Genomic DNA, 17,610 nt, shown 5'->3' on the forward strand with positions numbered 1-17,610 from the left:
GGCCGGGTATAACTTAGCGCCTATTGTTAGGGTCGGCCAAGCACGTTGCAAAGAATTATGGGGAAAATAAAATCGGGTGTGTTCGATATGAACAGTGATTGTCACAAACAGTATGAGTTGAACAGGTAATATTAGATCCTGTATTTAAAAAAATACCCAGCATATTTTTAGGTTCATCATACTACAACACTACATCAAGCTACTTTGCAATGATTTTACAGTCATGTCACATACTGAGCTTTGCAGTTCTCAAGAAGTGTTAAACAACTCTTTATACATGGATAATAAACCTACATCAAAATATGAACCTCTTACGAGGAACAAAAATTGTCCATGGGACGGAGTTAACAATTTTATACAATCAACAATGTACATGTCAAAATGCTTGCATATCAGTAAAACCATATAATAACTTTCAGCTCAGGTGAGCTAATTATACATGACAGTAGCAACTTTTTAAAAAATCTCAAATGGCCCATTTCTGTTCATTTCATATATTTTCTGGTTTGTCTCTAGATGATTCTTTGTTGGTCCTTATACGTCTTATACTTTGCCTTTTTGAACATTTGGATTTCAGAGCGGAACTTTTGGTGTCCAATTAAACATTCGTCAGAGCGCCACTTTAGAGATGCGATTTCATATATTGTATCATCTTCCCAATCATTTTCATATTCTGATGACATCTTCATGTACTCCACAAGAAATACAGGTTCTACTTGTTTCTTTTTCTCCTCATCCCAGGAGGTCTTTAGTTTAAATACAGCCTGACAGCCTGTCTATAGTATGGCTTCCATTTTCTACAACATATATACACACATAAAACACACATGTTTATACACATATTGTCTTTAAAATGTCAACATAGTAAAATGTTAAGGCTTTTCTTTTAAATTCCTCAGACAATTTATTTAAGCATTAAATCATTGTTTTTTGAAAGAGGAGTAACAGGCGTTTGTGCTTCATGAAAATTTGTCTGTACACACTATTGCAGTTATGAGACTATATATTTCAAAAAACAAGAGATATTTTTGAAACACAATTGTCCCCTTCTTCCTTGGAGACCTCTGCAAAGAAATGAACGAAAAAGCAAATAATTGGGATTTTCCCAAATCCAAGGGGCATAACTCTGTCAAAAATTGCTCAATTAGACTCTAAATCAAACTTAACCTAAATATTATTAGGAAGAATCTTATGTCAAATTTCATATCAATAGAGGCAACCTCTGCATTAAAGGAAATTGTTGGTGGACCGGCCGATCAACAACAGTAATGCAGTATGCCAAGTAACAAGTATTTACATTTCTGTTAAGTATCTGCAAATGCGATTTATACATCAAAACACCTTATTAATCCTAAAGGGAAGTTCAAATCAATAGAACAGTCACTGTATATAATACAGCATAAATTAGAACTTCAATACAAGTTCATGATTTTGGCAATTGTAAACAGGGACATTTAAACATATGGCCTAGACTCTCAAAACATGCAGTGCATATAATTGGGCATACCCTTTTTTCCTTTGATACAGATCCATTCCTTTCTTGAAAGAATCGACTCTCCTTCCTTTATCTTGCATAGACAGGAATTATCTGTTTATTGCATCTAAAACATAACATTGCAACAAAAATTAGAATATTATTTGTAAAGTTTTATTTAAATACAAGAGCGCGGGATCTGATAAACAAAAAATTTTGTTGGTGTGGTCTAAGTTATTAATTCTTTAAAAAGTTTTACTTCAACATTTGGTTTCCATCATCCGATTTCATTTTTCACTACAATCCTATGGAAATTTCATGGGAGTATCCATCATGCACAGCAATCTGAAAGTATGCATTCACAAAATATCATACCAAGGCCATACAATTATATAGTTGCTGATATTCAGATAACTCCTCTCAATACGCTAAACATGTACATTACAGTATAAGCCTGTGTTATACAATTAACAAAAATTTTAGATGTGTATAAACGATTGAATATATATTAATATACAAGCCAGTAACAACATTTATGCTTATGTATGTGCAACAAATTATCAAATATATGTATGTTATGTCACAGCAATATTACATTTAAACATGCCAAAAAAAATCAATAAGGTAAACAGAACATCATGAGTTTTAGGAGTGGAAATCAGGTGTACAACAAAAATGAACGGCTTTATCACCCAATTCTTTTATTTATTTTAGCCAAAGCTTTGTAAAATGTTGTGTTCAGATTAAGCCTACTGTTTTAATTCCTGTTTATTGTCAGAGAATGTACCACATAGTCCACTAATTCTTAGCCCTCCCCAACAAGACTCTAGCAAAACCTAATTAAAAAAACATTTTAACAAAAAGCTACAATAGATTAATCACTGAAAAAAAAAATCTGCAGCTTCAATTCAGTCATGATTTTTTTTAGGGCTGGGACGATACTTTACTTAGCAGATTTGGTACATATCACGATACACGAGATGCGATATGATACATATCACGATACATTGCAACTTAATGAAAACATGAATAATGGCTTAAAATTTATTGAATCTGTCTATGTATTACCACATGTCCAAAGTGATTTCATTATATTTTAAATGAACGTTGAACAATTTACAAATCACATAAGTCTTGTATTCACTACTTTTTCATAGACAAGTGATTCAAAAGTTTTCCACACTCCAGATTTAGCTTCGATTTGACAACTTTACGAGGTTTTCCGACATCTTTGTAATTTCATATTAGGCGCCCGGACTAAAAATAGCCGATATATGAAGCTCGGATATTTTTGGAAAATAAAAAAAGTTCGCCAAGGTATTGTTGTATTAATGGTAAATGCATCAATCCAAATATCGTCAAAATATATACTGTGATGCACTGGTGAATCGGTGGATTGTCTCATCCCTACATTTTTTTTGTGTTTATATGTTAAACAGGGTTGTCTCTAAAAATTGAAGTAGAGGGAAGAAATGAAAAAGTAGCAGGGGGTCTGGGGGTCTTGCTTATAGCTACATTGTGTTTGAAATGCAATAATAGCCGGGTAATTAAGGCATTATAGGCGGGGGAATTCCCCGCCTCCTGGGTCTTAGAGACAACCCTGGTTAAATATAGCAAATCAGACCAATATTTTATTGACATCAAATATACTTACATGGACTTGGTTGGGTACACATATTTTAACTTTCTTATTTCCTTTCTTTTTGTGATGGATTACTTTCAGAGAGTATTTAGCGATGATTTCCTTCTGCACCTCCAAGATTTTTTCCTGCTGAAACTCAATCTTTCTCAACTTGAAAAGAGGCCCGATGCTGGTCCTATTCAATATCAAAATAGTGAAATAAATCAAAATACAGGCATTGAAGAGTTATTCTAGGCCTCTAAGGGAAATCAAGTCAAGTCGTACCCAAGCTGAGTCGTACCCAAGCCGACTCATAATCAATAGGTCACAGATTGTGACTATAATGGGTAACAATTCTTGGTTAATAGCTATACTTTTTGCTTGATATTTTGATAATCATAAATACTTATGTGCTCAAATTACGTTCATCCACAAAATAAATATGAAATGTGTTCAGATTATCTGTATCCTATCATATCGCGGGTTCTACAGTTCTATGGTATCACGGTATTTCTGATTACCTATAGTGGCAGGCGCTGAAATTGACATTTGACGTCGGAATATTTTTAGACATTGTAAACAGACATGTTAAACGTCACTGAGGTATTTAATACAGGAAACTCACAATAACATTCGTTTCTGGAAATATTTTTGTATTGATAGATTTTTGACAAAATGATATAACCACCACGATATCATAGGATGGGCTCATAACTGAAAAGAACTGACCGGCTGGAAATGATGGTCTCTATTATTTCATAAGGTATTAATAAATTGGGTGCAATGCCATTTTGTGACTTTAAAATAGATCATCGTATTTTTACATGGTGTCGAGGTGTCAAATGGTGAAAAATAACTCATGAATGTGAAGGGGGGGGGGGTGGTTCCGTCCCCAAGCATCTGTGAGTAAAAATACTTATACCGGTAGATAATATGGTAATTTGATATGACATACCCGACAATATTTATTTATATAAATATCAATATTAAAAAGTTATGACTGTGGGCATAATAATGTAATTGAAGTTGTTTTTCACTCGGACTATCCAACTATTTGATTACAAATCAGTTTGGGTACGAGTTGACTGTAATTCTTACAAGGGAAATAATCATGTTCACAAGGGGAAGTAACTATAAAATTGCAAGAGCATGTGTTAATGGGAAGCGTGTTTATTGATACCGAATTCACCACCATACCTATTAAACAACTGGTACTACTGGCCGGCGAACCTATCTCCAAGGTGCTGCTATATGTAAGAACAGAAGTTGAGGCAAAGGACTGACGTCATGTTGTGGGACTGTTTCGCCATCTTGTTTCTAAAGAGCGCTCTACCTGCTTGACATGGTGGTGACTTATTCTTCCCTTGACAATGGATGTCTTCCTAAATATTTCGTCGATGTACGAATGTGATGATTCATCAGTTCAAGAGCACTAAATTCTGATAGATCTACTTCGCTACTTCACTCGAATCCGACATGTGCACGTTATCTCCAACGCAGCTTGGCGGGTTCAGAATTCTCTCGATTTTTGATTGGCTTAAAGTTTCGCATGCGCGTAGAGTTAATCTCTCTCTCTCTCTCTCTCTCTCTCTCTCTCTCTCTCTCTCTCTCTCTCTCTCTCTCTCTCTCTCTCTACCATCCTGAATCAATAGTCAAATATTTTTTTATTTGCTTTGTGCTTTTTTTTTACTACAAATCAAATATTTCCTTGAAGTAATTAATTTACGGTGGGTTTATTTTCGTTCCAAACCCCTTCCACGTTCATGCATGTAAGTTCAGAGCATATAATAATATTGGCACATTAATTATCACATATATTTAATGCAAATCAAACTTAGTTAAACTTCAAGTATAAGCAAATTTACATATAAAGATCAAATTTCTAAAATTATCATAGTTATGATTTTTTTCTATTAAACCTAAAGCTTATTATTCTTTTTTGTACATGTATAATGTATCTAATCTACTTATACGTGTCTGAAAAAAATAATCAATAGGATGTTTTGTGTTTTCCGTCTCGAACCCCTCCCACGATTAAATCAAAACATAATATCAGATACTTTGATATAAACGATTTTGTCTTTTTGCAATAATGAGTACGTAAACACCATTTTATTTTGTATAAAATAAGATATTATTGACACATTAATTATCATATATATTTACTGAATACCAGAAACATTATAAAACTTAATGTATAAATGTATTTACGTATGAATGTCAATTTTCTTAAACGAAACGTATAATTTTTTCTATTAAACTACATTATTCTTGTTGTATATCGCATTAAATCTAAGTTTACTTCATTATAAAATCCAGTCAAGTATATGACATTATATTTTGCATATAATATAACGTTATACACAAATTATATTCAAAACAAGAAATATAATTTGGTAAACGAATCTATAAAATTATATTAAACGCGACTTTTCGTGCAGTGCAAGCCCCTTTGCACTGGCGTCTGTATGTAACACAAAAGGTTTGGAATAGTCAGCATATCCAAGCATTGATGGACTTGTCAGCTTCTCCTTAATTGTCTCAAATTCCATCTCCTTCTCGAACCATTTCCAAGGGACTGTTTTAATTGGTTTGTTTCCCCTTCTTGGTGTTTTTCCTTTATGGGTGTCTTGACCTTTAATTAACGAGTTCAAGGGTGCTATTATCTTGGCAAAGTCCTTCACAAACTGACGATAATAACCTATGAAACAAAGAAATTGTCGTAATTCTTTGACATTTTTCGGAGCTGGCCAGTCTTTGACTGCTGATGTCTTTTCCAGATCTGTAGAAAGCCACTGCTCTGAAACGATATGGCCCAAATATGAAATAGACTTTTTAAACAATTTGCATTTTGCTGGTTAAAGTTTCAATCCGTGGTGTGCAAGCTGTTTAAAAAAAATTTCCGATAGTTGACAATGCTCTTCAAATGTGTTAGAAAATATCAAAATATCATCAAGAAAAATCAAGCATTCTTTAAGATGAATTTCGCCCATACATTTTCCATTAAGCGTTGAAAAGTAGCAGGAGCATTTGTAAGTGTCCAAAACACATCCAATTGCATTCGTAAAATCAATCCTATGTTACCTTCCCAAAAAACTGGTTTTTGTTTGTCCTTCTCTGATATCTCCACCTGCCATTATTCAGATCTGATGTCGAATTTGCTGAAATACTTCGCTCCACTCAAAGTATCGACAATGTCCTCAAAACGCGGTAGCATAAAGCAATCTTTTTTCGTTTTTGAGTTTAACATTCTCATGTCAATGCAAAAGCGAAGAGATCCGTCGGATTTGCGGACTAACACAACAGTTGCTATTAGATTCTCTGATAACCCCTGAATCTAACATTTCTTTAAGATGCTCCCTAACCTCTTCTAACATATTAGGAGGTATTATCTTGTACGGAGTGTTTTTTATTCATGACTTTCACAGCTTTCTTACATAATACATTTCTTTTGGAATCTCAACATTTTTTTACATACAATATACATGCAAGAATAGATATATAATAGTTCACAATGGTGTGAAAGTTTGTTTTTTATGTTTTTAGTGGGGGTGAGAAAGGACAGAAAACATTGAGTGAAATAATATGCATATAAACACAAACAAAAGAAACAAAAGAAGAAAAGCAAATAAAAAATATAACATGCACACCAACTTATAAATTGACAGCTCTAAATTTAAGGATTTTCCAATATGTAATTATAATATACACAAACACCAGCATGAACATAATATTTAGCACGTACATGTACATATATTTATTTATGAGAGAAAAGAAGGCGGAGAGAAAAAAGCTGACGGGGCAATGGTTGCTTTGCAGCATAGCTGTCTATCAGGGTTTGCTTATCAAAAAGATTTATTTAGATATTTTAAAAAAGCATCATACATTCTTTTAACAAATAGTTGGGGATATAGTAAAGACTTGCTAAATTCTTTCAATAATATTCTCCAAGTGTCTCTCAAATTTTTCAAATTCACAGTTCTTTAAAAGTAAATATTTTTCCACAAGAAGCCTGTTTTCAATTTTCCTTTTGAGTTCCAACACATTTAAAGTTGGGTAAGTTTTAAGTCTACAAGTGAAAATATACTGTTTTACAATATAACTTAAAAGGTTTTGTATTCTATACATATGGTAGTTTTTATATTTACCAAAAAGTATACTTTGCTTATCAAACATTAGGGACACCCTGTAGTTTCTTAAAAATAACTCTTCAATGTCACTCCATAGTTCTTTTACAAATGGGCATTCCACAAAAAGATGGCCGATTGTTTCAGAATCTTGTTTACAAAAAGAACATTTAGGGGATTCAATAAGTTTAAGCTTATGCAAGTAATAATTTGTGGGTAATATCCTGTGTAAAATTTGGAATTGTAACCAATGGAATTTAGATTCTTGGGTTGTCTTAAAAGGAAGTTCAAATATTTTATACCAATCATTCTCATTAAATATTGTGTCATTCTCTTCCCATTTTAGTATTGCTTTATTTTGGACCCTCTTTTCCCTTATCAATATATTATACATATCTTTACATCCTTTTCTATTTTTGTAGAATATGGATAATGTGTTTGGGATATATGGTCCAACTGTTGGTTTAATTTCTTTTATATTGCATTCACCTATTCGTTTTAATATACTCTTTTTTAGACCATTATATTCAACAAAGTTAGTCTTAGTACCAAGTTCAATTAAAGATTCAAAACTTCTAAAGTCACCATCTATATCAAAAAGGTCAATGATGCAAACAAAACCAGCATTAAAAAAACTTCTCAAAAATATACTTTCCTTGTTTATCTTTACCCTTGGGTTATACCATATGTGTTCAAAAAGTGGATTGGTGTTTTGGGAGATTGTCTCACTTATTTTTATGTAACTTAGGAACACCTCTGACCAAAATTTGTTACCTATACTTTTACTGTGCTTAAGTACATAATCCGAGCCCTTTATCCATAAGTTATTTATTTTTATTTTCATTTGAGCTTCTAATAAATTAACCCACTTGGATTTTGATGTGAGGAGTCTACGAATCCAACTTGATTTCAAAGCAAGTGTAAAATCGGAGTAATCAATCATTTTCAATCCCCCCAGTCTATAATCTTGGATGACAATATTTTTTTTTATTTTGTGGACTTTGCCACCCCATATTTTAGAATATTTTTACCAGGTTAGATCAACATGTAAGAAAAGTGTCATTATTGAACCAAACAAATCAATTTTTGCAAAAGGGAGAACAAATGGTGTACCTATAAAAGAAAGTATGACTTAGACTACAGAACATTGTGACAACGATTAAAGTTTACAGTGGGTCCAAGAGTGGTTGAGTTGTCAGGTTCTATTAAACCAACCGTACAGGTTACAGTTTGTAATATCACTGCTAAACCGATCACAATTAAGCATGGTATGATACTTTGTAACTTAAAACAAGTTAAGACTGTCAACAATTAGTGCAACATAAAATTGAATTAGAGGATGAAACTCCATTCAAACAACCGTACAAGATAATACCTCCTAATATGTTAAAAGAGGTTAGGGAGCATCTTAAAGAAATGTTAGATTCAGGGGTTATCAGAGAATCTAATAGCAACTGTTGTGTTAGTCCGCAAGTCCGACGGATCTCTTCGCTTTTGCATTGACATGAGAATGTTAAACTCAAAAACGAAAAAAGATTGCTTTATGCTACTGCGTTTTGAGGACATTGTCGATACTTTGAGTGGAGCGAAGTATTTCAGCAAATTCGACATCAGATCTGAATAATGGCAGGTGGAGATATCAGAGAAGGACAAACAAAAACCTGTTTTTTGGGAAGGTAACATAGGATTGATTTTACGAATGCAATTGGATGTGTTTTGGACACTTACAAATGCTCCTGCTACTTTTCAACGCTTAATGGAAAATGTATGGGCGAAATTCATCTTAAAGAATGCTTGATTTTTCTTGATGATATTTTGATATTTTCTAACACATTTGAAGAGCATTGTCAACTATCGGAAATTTTTTTTAAACAGCTTGCACACCACGGATTGAAACTTTAACCAGCAAAATGCAAATTGTTTAAAAAGTCTATTTCATATTTGGGCCATATCGTTTCAGAGCAGTGGCTTTCTACAGATCTGGAAAAGATATCAGCAGTCAAAGACTGGCCAGCTCCGAAAAATGTCAAAGAATTACGACAATTTCTTTGTTTCATAGGTTATCATCGTCAGTTTGTGAAGGACTTTGCCAAGATAATAGCACCCTTGAACTCGTTTATTAAAGGTCAAGACACCCATAGAGGAAAAACACCAAGAAGGGGAAACAAACCAATTAAAACAGTCCCTTGGAAATGGTTCGAGAAGGAGATGGAATTTGAGACAATTAAGGAGAAGCTGACAAGTCCATCAATGCTTGGATATGCTGACTATTCCAAACCTTTTGTGTTACATACAGACGCCAGTGCAAAGGGGCTTGGAGCTGTCTTATATCAAGAACAGGAATGGAATTTAGAGATAATTGCATACGCCAGTCGTGGATTGAGAGTTAGAGTTAAGGATAGGGGTTTTGGGGTTAGGGTTAGGGTTCGGGTTGGGTTGGGTTAGGGTTAGGGTTAAGGTTGGGTTAGGGTTAGGGTTAGGGTATAGGCACTTTGACGAGATGCGTGGGCGGGAATGCGGGACTCCCCCCTTTACTCACGTGACTGTCAATCATTTCTTTCTATAAATATCTGATGAATTATTTTCTTATCATTCCTTTGATTGTGACTCTTTTGGATTATATGGATTTTTCACTTGTTAAAGGTAATTGTATCTTTTAATATCATTATTTATTTGCTCATTATCCTGCATTCCAATGTTAAGTAGCAATATATATGAAATTTTATAAAAATAGAAATTATTGCTTGGAGTAATTGATGGACTATTGAATTGATCTATAGTTTACAATTAAATTTCAATTGTAGCAAGATATTCATCAAATGTAGTAAATGATTGATATTAACGAAACCTTTTGATATACTTTATTAAGATAATTACGTTAAAAACTTGGGCTCATTAAGCTTAAGGTCTAATATTGTTTTACTCTGAGTTAAACCCGTGTATACCCTGGGTTTAACTAGGGTATACCCTGGGTTTAACTAGGGTATACCTTGGGTTTATCCCGGGTATACCCTGGGTTTACCCTGGGTTGAACCCGGGTATACCCTGGGTTAAACCCGAGGATACCCTGGGTTAAACCCGGGTATATCCTGGGTTTAACTCGGGTATACCCTGGGTTAAACCTGAGTATACTTTAGGTTAAACCTGGGTATACTCTGCGTTAAACCCGGGCATACTCTGGGTTAAACCTAGCGTATACCCTGGGTTAGGGTTAGGGTTAGGGCACTTTGACGTGTTGCATATGCGGGATTGTGGGACTCTGCCTATTTTTAATCACGTGACTTGTCAGTTATGTGGATCATGTTTACCCGTGTATACGTTTCTATTATAGTTTATTTTCGTAGAATGATTTGTGTGCAATTGGATGTGCAATTTGTTTTTTAGCGGTAAGTTGGTTTACTGTACTTCATGTTATAATTATCGAAAGATATTTTACATTATTGCTTATACATATTAGGTAATTAATGGGATGTAATAATCTTAAATAAAAAATAAGTAATGAGATAGTATTTTATATAGAGAGAGGAATTCACTGAAAAGCAACCAATAAGATACTGACGGAATGTTACCTGCGATATGATACAAAATATTTAGAATCAATAATTGCATAATTCTCTAATATCAACTTATATAAATTTTATTAATTATAATTTATAAGTACTGATGTTGTACATTTTTGGTGTACCTTAGATACACCTTGGGTATACCCAGGGTATACCTAAGTTAATGTTTACGAATGTATTGGCCACGTTCACTGTTATTCTAATACGTTTTGTTAAAAATATTTCACAATTTCAATATAACTAATTTATTATTAAAGAGACCTATGATTATTTAAGATATGTAAAGTTAGCTTTCCCTAGATGGATATAAAAGTGAATCAATATGAATGGAACTTTTTTTTTATTTTAAAGATGAATTCCGACGAAGATGAGCAGACCTTTGCAGACACTGTGATGGAAAACATGAACTTAGCGAATATGTATTATCCTGTGAGCGAGTCACCCATGTTATTCTTGAAAAGAGATAAACGGGTATTTGTAAGAAGTGTGACAGTTGACGAAGCAGAAAGATATATTTGGCTTCAGTACTCTTTTGATATTCAGATGTGTTATTGAACTGAAGAATTTAAATGGAATACGAATGCCAGTTAGGCATATAACACTCATTCCGAATGACAATGGCAGTTTACGTGAGATTAGAAGCATTTTAAAGAAACATATCAATTTAACAGAATATTCTAAAAGCGAGCTTATGAATTTCAGCAGCTCTTTAGGGTTTCAATTGTTTTACGAAAGAGGATGGGAGTGTTGGATAGCCATGATACCTGTACACAAGCAAGGTTTTGTAGCTTTTCCGAAACAGATAATAAGACAACAAACATTCAATACTTTCCTTGAATTGAGAAGAAAATTCAAAGATATTCTCGCAGATTATGCCATGAATGGAATTGCTTCAAAAACACTTATGAAAAACGATATCAAGGATGTCCGTAAAATGTTCGTGTTACCTGATGACTGTTCTACAATACTTTCTGCTGTACAGACTGCTCTGGACAACGTCTCTTTAACAGGATTTAGGCCAATAATATTTTGTTTTCGTTTTGGAGAAAAAATGACGGATGGACTACCATTATCTGATTTTAATAGGGAACAGATATGTAGATCAACTGTTCATGCAGCTGTAGACATTTCCACGGATGGTGAGGTGGATCAATTTTGGTCCACTTCAGGTTTGCAGGGATTAATCGGCTTGGGAGGTGTATTAAGCACATGTTTATCGCTTACAGACTATTAGAGAATTATGCAATCATTGATTCTGAATATTTTGTATCATATCGCAGGTAACATCCCGTCAGTATCTTATTGTTTGCTTTTCAGTGAATTCCTCTCTCTAACCCAGAGTATGCCCGGGTTTAACGCAGAGTATACCCAGGTTTAACCCAGGGTATACTCAGGTTTAACCCAGGGTATACCCGGGTTAAACCCAGGATATACCCGGGTTTAACCCAGGATATCCTCGGGTTTAACCCAGGGTATACCCGGGTTCAACCCAGGGTAAACCCAGGGTATACCCGGGATAAACCCAGGGTATACCCTAGTTGAACCCAGGGTATACACGGGTTTAACTCAGAGTAAAACAATATTAGACCTTAAGCTTAATGAGCCCAAGTTCTTAACGTAATTATCTTAATAAAGTATATCAAAAGGTTTCGTTAATATCAATCATTTACTACATTTGATGAATATCTTGCTACAATTGAAATTTAATTGTAAACTATAGATCAATTCAATAGTCCATCAATTACTCCAAGCAATAATTTCTATTTTTATAAAATTTCATATATATTGCTACTTAACATTGGAATGCAGGATAATGAGCAAATAAATAATGATATTAAAAGATACAATTACCTTTAACAAGTGAAAAATCCATATAATCCAAAAGAGTCACAATCAAAGGAATGATAAAAAACCAAATCATCAGATATTTATAGAAGAAATGATTGACAATCACGTGAGTAAAGGGGGGAGTCCCGCATTCCCGCCCACGCATCTCGTCTAAGTGCCTATACCCTAACCAATAACACTAACCCTAACCCCGAACGTAAGAAGCGGCCTTTCCAGTTCGTGTAAGTCGTGAAGCAATGCAACTACCAAATGTTTACCGATGACTCCATAGCTGGCATCCAAATGATCGTGCAAACCCACCGATCTTGCTATCATTATACAGATCATCTCCGAGTTGGTCCATATTTCAGGTGGAGGGATACTTCGATCGTTCTGCATGCAAGTTGAGTAGACGTCCAGCGACAAGAAACCAAATTGGTCCGTCAAACTTCGACTCGGTCCCAAAGCTCCGGGTCCAAGATTAACTGAATATGTTGTACTCCTTGAACAAAGTGGTCTTCCCCAGAGCAATTTTTCAGAGGCTAATTCTAATTGATAAGATTGCCAGGTGGTTAGCACATTTCCCGTTTTTTGAAAACCCTCCAACAATTCTCGAAGTTCTTTACACATCCACAAGCCCAAATGTCTTATACAACTTAGTGTTTGGGGTGGCAAAGGAGCCAACAAAGGCACATTTTCCAAAAGTTGCTCTAAGTTTATTAGATCGAAGAAGTCAAGAGCATGCAGATTGTCAGATAATGCGGTATTCTACTCAACAACAAACTCTAGTCTACAAGCACTCTTTCTCATTAGCACCCAATTGCTCTCTAGAGTTGATATGTAATGTTCTGCGTCGCGTAGGAAAGCTTCTGCTGTCGGCCTTGAAAAACACATACCTCCACTAATGCAAGCTGACACTGGATGAAATCGACAATTGGGCTGACGGTGTGGTATATCTGCATTAAGTTGAACAAACCGTAACTGGTCCGGAAAGCGACAAACCTTTCGTAAACCATTCTTAATATTGGCCTTCCATCTAGATTGCTTTGGAAATTTCCACAGTCTGTAAGCGATAAACATGTGCTTAATACACCTCTCAAGCCGATTAATTCCTGCAAACCTGAAGTGGACCAAAATTGATCCACCTCACCATCCGTGGAAATGTCTACAGCTGCATGAACAGTTGATCTACATATCTCTTCCCTATTAAAATCAGATAATGGTAGTCCATCCGTCATTTTTTCTCCAAAACGAAAACAAAATATTATTGGCCTAAATCCTGTTAAAGAGACGTTGTCCAGAGCAGTCTGTACCGCAGAAAGTATTGTAGAACAGTCATCAAGTAACACGAACATTTTACGGACATCCTTGATATCGTTTTTCATAAGTGTTTTTGAAGCAATTCCATTCATGGCATAATCTGCGAGTATATCTTTGAATTTTCTTCTCAATTCAAGGAAAGTATTGAATGTTTGTTGTCTTATTATCTGTTTCGGAAAAGCTACAAAACCTTGCTTGTGTACAGGTATCATGGCTATCCAACACTCCCATCCTCTTTCGTAAAACAATTGAAACCCTAAAGAGCTGCTGAAATTCATAAGCTCGCTTTTAGAATATTCTGTTAAATTGATATGTTTCTTTAAAATGCTTCTAATCTCACGTAAACTGCCATTGTCATTCGGAATGAGTGTTATATGTCTAACTGGCATTCGTATTCCATTTAAATTCTTCAGTTCAATAACACATCTGAATATCAAAAGAGTACTGAAGCCAAATATCTCTTTCTGCTTCGTCAACTGTCACACTTCTTACAAATACCCGTTTATCTCTTTTCAAGAATAACATGGGTGACTCGCTCACAGGATAATACATATTCGCTAAGTTCATGTTTTCCATCACAGTGTCTGCAAAGGTCTGCTCATCTTCGTCGGAATTCATCTTTAAAATAAAAAAAAAGTTCCATTCATATTGATTCACTTTTATATCCATCTAGGGAAAGCTAACTTTACATATCTTAAATAATCATAGGTCTCTTTAATAATAAATTGATTACATTGAAATTGTGAAATATTTTTAACAAAACGTATTAGAATAACAGTGAACGTGGCCAATACATTCGTAAACATTAACTTAGGTATACCCTGGGTATACCCAAGGTGTATCTAAGGTACACCAAAAATGTACAACCTCAGTACTTATAAATTATAATTAATAAAATTTATATAAGTTGATATTAGAGAATTATGCAATTATTGATTCTAAATATTTTGTATCATATCGCAGGTAACATTCCGTCAGTATCTTATTGGTTGCTTTTCAGTGAATTCCTCTCTCTATATAAAATACTATCTCATTACTTATTTTTTATTTAAGATTATTACATCCCATTAATTACCTAATATGTATAAGCAATAATGTAAAATATCTTTCGATAATTAAAACATGAAGTACAGTAAACCAACTTACCGCTAAAAAACAAATTGCACATCCAATTGCACACAAATCATTCTACGAAAATAAACTATAATAGAAACGTATACACGGGTAAACATGATCCACATGACTGACAAGTCACGTGATTAAAAATAGGCAGAGTCCCGCAATCCCGCATATGCAACACGTCAAAGTGCCCTAACCCTAACCCTAACCCAGGGTATACGCTAGGTTTAACCCAGAGTATGCCCGGGTTTAACGCAGAGTATACCCAGGTTTAACCTAAAGTATACTCAGGTTTAACCCAGGGTATACCCGGGTTAAACCCAGGATATACCCGGGTTTAACCCAGGGTATCCTCGGGTTTAACCCAGGGTATACCCGGGTTCAACCCAGGGTAAACCCAGGGTATACCCGGGATAAACCCAAGGTATACCCTAGTTAAACCCAGGGTATACCCTAGTTAAACCCAGGGTATACACGGGTTTAACTCAGAGTAAAACAATATTAGACCTTAAGCTTGATGAGCCCAAGTTTTTAACGTAATTATCTTAATAAAGTATATCAAAAGGTTTCGTTAATATCAATCATTTACTACATTTGATGAATATCTTGCTACAATTGAAATTTAATTGTAAACTATAGATCAATTCAATAGTCCATCAATTACTCCAAGCAATAATTTCTATTTTTATAAAATTTCATATATATTGCTACTTAACATTGGAATGCAGGATAATGAGCAAATAAATAATGATATTAAAAGATACAATTACCTTTAACAAGTGAAAAATCCATATAATCCAAAAGAGTCACAATCAAAGGAATGATAAAAAACCAAATCATCAGATATTTATAGAAAGAAATGATTGACAGTCACGTGAGTAAAGGGGGGGAGTCCCGCATTCCCACACACGCATCTCGTCAAAGTGCCTATACCCTAACCCTAACCCTAACCCAACCTTAACCCTAACCCTAACCCAACCCAACACGAACCCTAACCCTAACCCCCAAACCCCTATCCCTAACTCTAACTCTCAATCCACGACTGGCGTATGCAATTATCTCTAAATTCCATTCCTGTTCTTGATATAAAACAGCTCCAAGCCCCTTTGCACTGGCGTCTGTATGTAACACAAAAGGTTTGGAATAGTCAGCATATCCAAGCATTGATGGACTTGTCAGCTTCTCCTTAATTGTCTCAAATTCCATCTCCTTCTCGAACCATTTCCAAGGGACTGTTTTAATTGGTTTGTTTCCCCTTCTTGGTGTTTTTCCTCTATGGGTGTTTTGACCTTTAATTAACGAGTTCAAGGGTGCTATTATCTTGGCAAAGTCCTTCACAAACTGACGATAATAACCTATGAAACAAAGAAATTGTCGTAATTCTTTGACATTTTTCGGAGCTGGCCAGTCTTTGACTGCTGATATCTTTTCCAGATCTGTAGAAAGCCACTGCTCTGAAACGATATGGCCCAAATATGAAATAGACTTTTTAAACAATTTGCATTTTGCTGGTTAAAGTTTCAATCCGTGGTGTGCAAGCTGTTTAAAAAAAATTTCCGATAGTTGACAATGCTCTTCAAATGAGTTAGAAAATATCAAAATATCATCAAGAAAAATCAAGCATTCTTTAAGATGAATTTCGCCCATACATTTTCCATTAAGCGTTGAAAAGTAGCAGGAGCATTTGTAAGTGTCCAAAACACATCCAATTGCATTCGTAAAATCAATCCTATATTACTTTCCCAAAAAACAGGTTTTTGTTTGTCCTTCTCTGATATCTCCACCTGCCATTATTCAGATCTGATGTCGAATTTGCTGAAATACTTCGCTCCACTCAAAGTATCGACAATGTCCTCAAAACGCAGTAGCATAAAGCAATCTTTTTTCGTTTTTGAGTTTAACATTCTCATGTCAATGCAAAAGCGAAGAGATCCGTCGGATTTGCGGACTAACACAACAGTTGCTATTAGATTCTCTGATAACCCCTGAATCTAACATTTCTTTAAGATGCTCCCTAACCTCTTCTAACATATTAGGAGGTATTATCTTGTACGGTTGTTTGAATGGAGTTTCATCCTCTAATTCAATTTTATGTTGCACTAATTGTTGACAGTCTTAACTTGTTTTAAGTTACAAAGTATCATACCACGCTTAATTGTGATCGGTTTAGCAGTGATATTACAAACTGTAACCTGTACGGTTGGTTTAATAGAACCTGACAACTCAACCACTCTTGGACCCACTGTAAACTTAAATCGTTGTCACAATGTTCTGTAGTCTAAGTCATACTTTCTTTTATAGGTACACCATTTGTTCTCCCTTTTGCAAAAATTGATTTGTTTGGTTCAATAATGTCACTTTTCTTACATGTTGATCTAACCTGGTAAGATTGACACTTTAAAGTATCTAATGCCCTTTGCCATTGTATAGGAATGCTAGTACATGAAATGTTGTTATTCAATACATGTCTACAAATTGTAAGTACATTAGTACCAATGATAATTGGACACTTTTTGTTGAATTCTGTATCTTGTACAACCAACATAGGCACAAAGAACT

The 17,610-nt window shown here is 34.6% G+C and overlaps 1 long non-coding RNA gene across 2 annotated transcripts; it reads right to left on the bottom strand.

Moving 5' to 3' along the window:
* Positions 1-118: 118 nt before the first annotated feature.
* Positions 119-3,114, bottom strand: LOC128166958 (uncharacterized). Of its 2 annotated transcripts, none has more exons than XR_008241202.1 (4): positions 2,622-3,114; positions 1,734-1,819; positions 1,508-1,601; positions 119-797 (listed from the first exon to the last, which is right to left on the bottom strand). It is a non-coding gene; the product is annotated as an uncharacterized LOC128166958 (long non-coding RNA). The 2 variants fall into 2 exon arrangements; XR_008241201.1 differs by having other exon boundaries at positions 2,543-3,114.
* Between the last annotated feature and the right edge of the window lie 14,496 nt (positions 3,115-17,610).

The sequence above is a fragment of the Crassostrea angulata genome, chromosome 10, assembly GCF_025612915.1.
Source record: "Crassostrea angulata isolate pt1a10 chromosome 10, ASM2561291v2, whole genome shotgun sequence".
In the NCBI taxonomy this organism is placed as follows: domain Eukaryota; kingdom Metazoa; phylum Mollusca; class Bivalvia; order Ostreida; family Ostreidae; genus Magallana; species Magallana angulata.